Source organism: Alexandromys fortis, unplaced genomic scaffold (genome assembly GCF_014885135.2).
Source record: "Alexandromys fortis isolate MF-2015 unplaced genomic scaffold, M_Fortis_MF-2015_v1.1 scaffold_26, whole genome shotgun sequence".
In the NCBI taxonomy this organism is placed as follows: domain Eukaryota; kingdom Metazoa; phylum Chordata; class Mammalia; order Rodentia; family Cricetidae; genus Alexandromys; species Alexandromys fortis.
In genome coordinates this window covers 11,198,612-11,207,827 of record NW_026067894.1, presented here as the reverse complement: position 1 = coordinate 11,207,827, position 9,216 = coordinate 11,198,612, and the positions used below count along the sequence as shown (strand labels likewise).

The 9,216-nt window shown below is 44.1% G+C and overlaps 1 protein-coding gene across 4 annotated transcripts in view; it reads right to left on the bottom strand.

Moving 5' to 3' along the window:
• The window catches only part of Zcchc17 (zinc finger CCHC-type containing 17), a 48,099-nt gene that overhangs the window by 21,730 nt on the left and 17,153 nt on the right, over positions 1–9,216 (bottom strand). The gene's annotated exons all lie outside the window — the stretch shown is intronic.

Sequence of the window (9,216 nt, the reverse complement as noted above, 5' to 3'; positions counted from 1 at the left end):
AGGAGGAGCACAGGAACAGGAGGAGCACACATACTTGCCTAAATGTAAAGGTCCTGAGTTTGATCTGAGCACCACAAAAAAAATTTAAATTATGTAATTAAAATAGTTTTAACTTTATCTGGGCATAGTGGCACACATCATTAATCTCAGCCCTTGAGAGGCAGAGGCAAGTAAGTGGATCTCTTTGGGTTCAAGGCCAGCCTCATCTACATAGCGAGTTCCAGAACAGCTAGGGCTGTGTATATAGAGACTTGTCTCAAAACACAAATCAAAACAGCAATAACAGCTTTAAATTATTCTTAAATTGTGTCTGTAGATATGAGTGCAGGTGCCCTCAGAGTCCAGGGTGTCAGATCTCCTGGAGCTGGATTTCAGTTGGCTGAGAAACACCTGATGTTCTGGGAATTGAACTTGGATCCTCTGGCAAAGCAATCCATGCTCTTTACTGCCAAGCCATCTCTCCAGTCCCTTATAGTAATTAAAAAACACCTCTTTCCTGAATGTTGAAGGTGAACTCCTTTAGAGAACAACCTTCTTTCTATATTCCAAGATATAGTCCAGACAATCATGGTCCTACATCTTACTGACCATAGAAACTGGCTGATTCAGGGAGAGACACAAGAAACCACCAATGCCTTCATCCTACTCCAACTACAAAAGCTGTCGATACCCATCTTGACCAGCAGGTGGCAAGAGTCTGTCAGAGGAAAGTAAAGCAACCAAGTAGACAGAGCCTAGGGTTATAAACTGAGGTCTGGTCACAGCTACCTGTAACCCAAGCACCTGGAAGAGATGCTGGAGCTTGAGGCCAGCCTGGGCTATGTATGCAGACCCTTTCTTTAAAAGCAAAACATAACACAAACACCTGACACATCTGATACTAACCAAGGATGGAAATAGAAGTCCCCAGCCATATTGGCCAAAACCATGTGTCTGTCCCTTTGCACCAGGAGTTCTGGCGAGCAGTCTCTATAACCACTTCTAGGAAACTGACCTAAAGAAATCAATTTGGATTGTGCACCCATGCTCATCTTGACCAGGGAGCAGACTCATCTAGTTGCATGAGCCCCGAGTAGCTGGGGCTACAGACAAATGCTGCCATGTGGCACAATGCATACAGATGGGAACTTAGAAGCAACCTAACACTCAACACAAGTACAGCAATTACTTCAACCTAGGAGAGCCAGTCAAACGTGCCAGTGATTTATTTCGTAGTAAAATCTGTCTAGTTCTGTGCACATCTAGAGTTTTCCATGTTAAGAATAGTACAACATAAAATTATATAGTGTAACCCAAAACCCTGACCATGGGTGTAGTATCTCTGCTGGCTAGTTTTATGTCAGCTTAACACCAGCTAGAGTCACTTTGGAAGAGGGACCTCTACCCAGGCAGGTGGTCCTGGACACTATAAGAAAGCAGTCTGAGCAAGCCAGTGAGCAGTACCCCTCCGTGGCTTCAGCTTCAATACTGGCCTCCAGGGTCCTGCTGGAGTTCAAAGGTGGAGTTGTAAACTGAAATAATCTCTCTCCTGGCAGGGTGGTGGTGGCACATGCCTTTAATCCCAGCATTTGGGAGGAAAAGGGCAGGTGGGTCTTGAAGTTTGAGGATGGCCTGGTCTGCAAAGCAAGTTCTAGACAGCCAGAGCTACACAGAGAGAAACCCTGTCTCAAAAAAGCAAAAACTAATGTCTTAGTTAGGGTTTCTATTGCAACTCTGTAGACCAGGGTGGCCTCGAACTCAGAGATCTGCCTGCCTCTGCCTCCCAAATACTGGGATTAAAGGATTGTGCCACTACTGCCTGGCTGACCACAACTCTCACAAAGGAAAACATTTCATTGTGGTGGCTCACTTACAGTTTCATAGGTTCAGTCCATTATCATCATGGTAAGACACAGTGGCATGCAGGCAGACATGGTGCTGGAGCTGAGTCCTTATATCTTGACTCAGGCAACAAGGAAGTAGTTTGAGACTAGACACTGGGTGGTATTTTGAATATATAGCACCTACACAGTCACACACTTCCTCCAACAAGACCAAACCTATTCCAACAAAGCCACCACACCTCCTAATAGTGCCACTTTCTATGAGATTATGGGGGTCAATTATGCTCAAACTACCACAACCAAAAAGCAAAACAAATCCTTCCTCCCTAAATTGAATGAAACTTTCATTCAACTTTTTTCAATGTTTTGTTCAATGAAACAAAAATCCTTTTGTTTCACTGAAGACAGTATTACAGATGAACTCTTTCACTAATTTTGAAATATTTTATAATAAAGAAAATTTGGAGATTTCCTTATGGAGAAAATGAAAATAATTATTCTGAGACATAAACTAGGAATTGTGTCTAAAGTAACTGCCCTCTCAAGGAAATTTGAGAGACCTTTTAAGTTTTATTTTTGAGACAGATTCTTGCTGTTCAGGTTAAGCCAGCCTCAAACTTGTGAGGCGGCCTCAGACTCTAAGTGCACTGAGAAGCATGCACTTCCTCATCTGGCTGCTGAAGAATCAGCGCCCTCTCTCACAAACTTGGGTGCATACACATAAGTGTTTGTATGAGCCTGAAATTCAATGTATTTATCCCTTCTGTTTGGAGCTCTTATTAGGAGCCATTGTTTTCTTTATCCATGGCCAATGGGTCTCTTATATGTAAGAGAGCTGATTCTACAGATCGGTATTTTATCTCCAAAATACTTGATATGTAAATATATAGATATAATATAAATTGAGTTTTTAATTAGGTCATCATGTTATCTCCAAATTGAGTAAAATTCATGCCTCTGGGGTTTTATCCCCCAACCATTCTAATGTAATAAGCAGTCTTGCCTAACTGAAAAGTTTGAAGAGGAAATTCAGATCCCTGAAGAAAAGGGAAACCTCACACTTTGGCAGTTTTGGCTACAATAGTCCTCAGATTATTGAAATTCATTTCATTAATGCCTCCATCATTAATGTACAATGTAAAGGAGATTAATGTACCTAAGACACCCGACAGAGCACTGGAAGCTACAAGGAAACACTGGCAGTTACAGTGCATCCTCCTCTCAGCAAGCGTTATCAACAGCCTTTTGATCCACGAGATAGCTGCCATTTCTGGCAGAATAAAAAGTGAAAAATCGGAAACAAATTAAAACAATTACACTCACCCTCTGAAACTGTAAGCCCCCAAAAACTCTTTCTTCTATAAGTTGCCTTGGTCGTGGTGTCTTAGCATAGCAGAAGAAAAGTAGCCCGGACAGGTACACAGGCTACATTTGTGTAAGAATACTCACAGCCAGCCAGGCAGTGGTGGCACAGGCCTTTAATCCCAGCACTCAGGAAGCAGAGATAGGTGAATCTCTGAATCTCTGTGAGTTCAAGGCCAGCCTGGTCTACAAAGTTCCAGGACAGCCAGGGCTGTTACACAAAAGAAACCCTGTCTCAAAAACCCTAAAAGAAAAACTAAGAATCCTCAGTGCCTGCAAGGAACACCTGTCCACACCTGTCTTGGCAGTGTGAGACTGGTACTACAGCTGTAGTTAGGACAAGGACAAGAAGAGGAGATCTCACATGCTCCTTACATATACGGTTCCTGTCTCGGATGGAGGCCCAGGCTGGCCTCAAACCTATACTCCTTCTGCCTCTGTCCCCAGGACTGGGATTGTAGAAGTGTGCTTCCAATCTAGGCTTTTGCGCACCCCAACACACACCCAAATTCTTCTGATTCAAAGTTGGTTGACTCCATGGACACAGCCCATGGACACAGGATCAACTATAACAGAAATGGAATGAATTTGAACGAGCCTGTCAGTGCCCTCACACCATAAAACATATCCCTATTTTCTATCACTGAGATACAGCACCCTCTGTACTAAAAAGCAGAAAGAGTGGTTTGCCTACAGGCAGTGGGCTCTGGCCGTTCTACTCCAGTAGATGCTCCAGATGCAGAGACTCACAGTTTCACTTGCTCTCCTGAGACTGAATCCCACGCCCTGTGCGTACGAGGCAAGCACTGTACCACTGAGCTCTATTCTCTGCTGCTGTGCCTGGATTTCTGAAATGGAGCCACAAATGCCCAAAGGGCGTATGAAATCCATCATCATGTTCAATAAACCCAACATGACACTTAAACAGAACGAGTCCCAACTGAATGTCTGTCAGTAAAGGAAGAAAATAACATAACCCCGATACCTGGAGGAGCTGACTACTCAATCACTATGTAAGAGAGAGCTTACTGCCACCCCTTAGGATGCGCTCCCCATTGCTTCAGGCTCAACAGTAATCTCTTTACGACTTCAACTGGATAGAAAGCAAGAAGGTGAAATTGTCAATCCAGGAGAGGATGGGTAAAATGCCAAAAAAACAAAAAACAAACCAGCAAAATGAAAGTTCTCCTTTATCTTTGGGGTCTATACATTCCTTCTCTAGAGTTTTCTGTGATTCACCTCCAGCACATGACAGTAACACAAGCAGAGAAGGTACTGCTTCATGCCTGTATCTGTTGGGATTAGAATACAGTCAAACACTTACTAACACTATGTTGCAGGCAAAAATGGATCCCAGGAAGAATGAAAGACGGTTCCGTCAATCAAATAACCAGAGTCTAAAATACAGACGTCCTCTCCATTCCACAGGTGAGGAAACTAAGAGTAAAAAAGCCAAATGATTTGCCCAGGTCAAGAAACCAGTAAATGGCAGAGCTGGGACTTGAATTCATGTGTCTATGCAGTAAGTCTTATCAACTGTCCACTGTATCTGAACGACCTAAATGAATTCAAGGCTGTCTCCCTCACTTCCTTACACACTGCTTAAATTTACTCCCACGTCTAGGTGTGTAAGGCTCCACTGTTTACTATGACAGTCACTAGCAGCATAGCTATTTTACGCTTAATTGTTAAAATAAAAAGTCAGTAACTCCTGAATTGGAGTGCACAATCATGGTAAAACATAAAACACAGAAATACATTTGGCTGGGTGGGGTGGCGCATAACAAAAAACACATCCCTCGTAGCCTATGTAGGCTGACCACTGTGAGTGCCATCCTAGCAGGCAGTGTGAGATCTAGCCTCACAAAATTACAAATGGCAGCAAGCTTGAGGACCTGAGCTCCATCCCCGAACCCCACACACAAAAGGCCAAATGCATCGGCTCGCACCTGTAATCCCAGCACTCCCACAATGCAATGGGAGGCAGAGACTGGAGTCGCCTGGAAGCTAACAAGCCAGCTAGGATGCAGCCAACCAGAAATAAGAAACAACATAAGGTGGAAAAAGAGAACTGCCTCCCAAAACCTGTCCTCTGACCTCCACATGTGCACCGTGATACCCACGTATGTCAATAAAAATAAAAAGTACACATTTGAATGTATGTGTATGTATGTGTGAATAGAATGTGTATGTGTGTATATATGTGTTGGGTCTGTGTATATGTGTGTTTAAGAGTGAGTGTGAGTATATATGTATGTGAGTGTGTATTGTTTTGGTCTTTGTCCTTGTTTCCAACAAAGAATCCACAAAACATGACTATCTAGTAACAGGAACACCTTTACTAGTTATATGAATCCCCCTGGGGCTGGAGAGATGGCTCAGAGGTTAAGAGCATTGCCTGCTCTTCCAAAGGTCCTGAGTTCAATTCCCGGCAACCATATGGTGGCTCACAACCATCTGGAATGAGGTCTGGTGCCCCCTTCTGGCCTGCAGACATACACACAGACAGAATATTGTATACATAATAAATAAATAAATATTTTTTAAAAAATAAGAATCCCCTTTGGCGTTCATGCTAATACGGTGACAGAGCAGCAGGTCCCTGGACAGTCTCTGGATGGGATGGGGATGGTCACAGGAAGAATCAAGTGACTAGAGGTTGGGACGTTCAGCCCCAGCCATTGAAGTCCTGCTTAGGGAATGGGGAGCAAGGGAGCCCTTCAGAGATCTGTGTAGTGCTGGGGCTGGGGAGGAGTGTGCAAGGCTGGGTAGACATAGAGAGCACCAACACTGTCACCCCACTCGGCTCAGTCCTACATGTCCCTTCCATTGTTTGCTACTGAACTCTTCTCATCTCATCACAAACAGCAACAGTAAGGAAACTGTTTTCCTGATTTCTGTGAACTTTTGCTTTGGTGTTTGGGTCTTTGTTTGAGACAGTCTTACTATGTAGCCTTGGCTGGCCTGGAACTTATTATGCAGCTCAGGCTGACCTCACACTTTGAGATCTGCTTCTGCCTCCTGAGTGGCACTGGGATTAAAGGAGTGCCGCACCATGCTCTGTTCAACAGGTTTTTAAAACAGGGTATCAGATAGCCCAGGCTGCCCTCCAATTTATTATGTAGACAAGGCTGGCCCAAATTTCTGATTCCTCTGCCTTTATTTCCCATGTGCTGGAATTACAGGTATAGATCACACCTGGTCTACTCTAGTAAATTACCAAACTTAAGGAGAGGGTCATGTGATGGGGGAGAGCCTTCTGTTTTGTGTTAATTCATTGGTTAAATAAAGAGACTGCCCTGGCCCTTTGATAGGACAGAAAATTAGGTAGGCGGAGTAGACAGAACAGAGTGCTGGGAGAAAGAAGCCAAGTCAGGCAGTCGCTATGATTCTCCCACTGGACACAGACGCAGGTTAAGATCTTCCTGGTAAGCCACACCTCGTGGGGCTACACAGATTACTAAAAATGGGTTAATCGAGATTTGAGAGTTAGCCAATAAGAGGCTGGAACTAATGGGCCAGGCAGTGTTCAAAAGAATACAATTTCCATGTAATTATTTTGGGTATAAAGCTAGCCGTGCAAGTGGCTGGGTGCCAGGAATGTAGCCCGCTCCTATTACAACAGTCATGGAAATCTCCAAATTAGAACTGGCTGGTCATCTTTAGGAGCACCTGAGGGGTGACCATTTTGTGGGATAGAGCCCCTTTAACTATGGGATCTGATACTAATTCAGGGCTGATAAGGTCAGAATTGAACTGAAAGTTGCTGGATATTTTGTTGGTGTCCAGAGAAATGCAAAATTAGAAAATTTTGAGAATTTATGTGTGAGAAAATTAAATAAAACAGATTTGTAGCATTACCACTAGGACATATAGTGCTCCGAGGAACACTAGAGACCCAAGGTCAGGGCCAGAAAGATGCTTCAGTGGGTAAGGTGCTTGCCACCGAGCCTGATGCCCTGTGTTCAAACCTGGGACCCACAGAGCAGAAGGAGAGCATCCCCAGCTGTACTCTGTCTTCCACATAAATGTTATGGCATGTTCCCAAAGCCACATTTGCATACACAGAACAAACAAATGAATGTTAAAAAAAAAAAAAAGGAGGGAAAACTTGGCCGGCAGTGATGGTTCATGACTTTAATCCCAGCACTCGGGAGGCAGAGGCAGGCGGATTTCTGTGAGTTCGAGGCCAGCCTGGTCTACAAAAGCTAGTTCCAAGACAGGCTCCAAAGCTTCAGAGAAAGTCTGTCTTGAAAAACCAAAAAAAGAAAAAAATGGAAAACTTAGTTTGATCTGGATATTAGGAAGAGGTCTTCAACTCAACAGTGGTTAAAGAGTTCTCAGAAAATAATTCAAATTAGCATCTCCCCAAACTAAAGCATTACATTCTAATCAGACCACAGCTACCTCATTGCTCAGTCCTTTCACGATGGGTCCTAATGATATCCTCCCTTGAGACACTAGACACACCGTAGGGGAGTCAACCGCCCAAGTTATCCACAAAGCCTACACAAAATGCTAGAGTTAAAGCCCCCAGTTCCCTCCTCATTATCTGGCTCCCTGAGCTCTCGCTGTGACTGCCACAGCTGTCAGACCGACAGATCCACGTGTAAGCTGTCAGCCACTATCACAGGCATTATCTGACAGGGAACAGACAAGCGAGGTGAAAACTGACTGCTGAAAGGTAGCAGGCTTTTCATCTCCACAAAGTCCCCAAAGTGTCACATAAAGGCTCACATGAAATTGGCACTGGCGGCCATGACGAGTACACTAACAAGAAAACCTGTCTCTAGGCAGACAGAGGTGTGATCCTGGAGGGTGGGGCGAGCTCCACCTCACTAAGTCCCAGGCAGCATAAAACAGGAACTTAATTAGAGCCCGTTGACTGCCAGCTTGAAAAGCACTGGTTAGCCACTTACTGCGAGGATGGGATGCCCAGAACAGTGGGCTCCAAGGCTAATGGCACAGCTTTATGAGCCACAGATCTACACAGCCTTCTGACTGAAAAAAACTATAAAAGACTCCAAGAAGTGAAAAATCCCTCTCCTGTGCCTTCTTCTCAGCAAGTCAACTACCACAGGAGGACACTGGGAGGTGTTTGTTCAATAGTCTTCTGAACACACACAATCACTTAAAATACAGAGACATGGGTACATCCTCTTCAAAAGGGTAAGGGAGGGGCACATCACACAAATACTCTACAGCTGGTTTTGAAAATCCTTAGTAATTTAGAAATTTTGCCACGTCAATAAATTGAGATTGCCTTGTCTCATGTATGCATTTTTGTAGTTTGATTTTCTTGAGACAGGGTCTCTCACTACGTAACCTTGGATGGCCTGTGCTTCATGAATGCTGAGTCAAAGTGTATGCTACCATGCCCAGCTTTATAGTTTTTACTGGTTTGTTTTTAATACATTGTGGGGACCCACAGATGTGAGTCTGCTCCACCTTGACTGGAAGTCAGAAAGTCTGAGCCTATTTTTGCTTACAAAGTTACTGACAACAGACGTGGCTACACAGGAGAGATTCTGACCTAGGGTGTGGTTAGTTAGCATTTTGTGTTAGAGGTAGATTCGCTCCACCAGGAGCAAAGTTGGTGCATTCAAGTCTATTCCTTATATCATGTTAATTAAGTCTGTGGCCTCCCTCCTCCCCTTTAGGAGTGAAGTATATAAGCCTGTGGAAAATAACCGAAGGGGATTCAGTACCCACTGAAGGCCCCTCCCAATGCTGTTCTGTGTTTCTGCTTCTTATTTCTCTTAGACCTCTGCTCCTTTTGCTTAATATTCTAATCCTCATGCTCCTACCCTGGAACATGAGTTTCCGACAGATGGTGCCCAATGTGGGGCCTTTGACACTACATGTTTTTTTACTAATTTTTATGTGTGGGGGGCACTTATGGAGGTCAGAAGACAACTTGCAAGAGTCAATTCTCTACTTCTACCATGCGGATTCAGGATATTGGACTCAAGTCCTCCAGAGGGCTTGGTGGCAGTTGCCTTTACCCACTGAGACATCTCACTGACCCTGA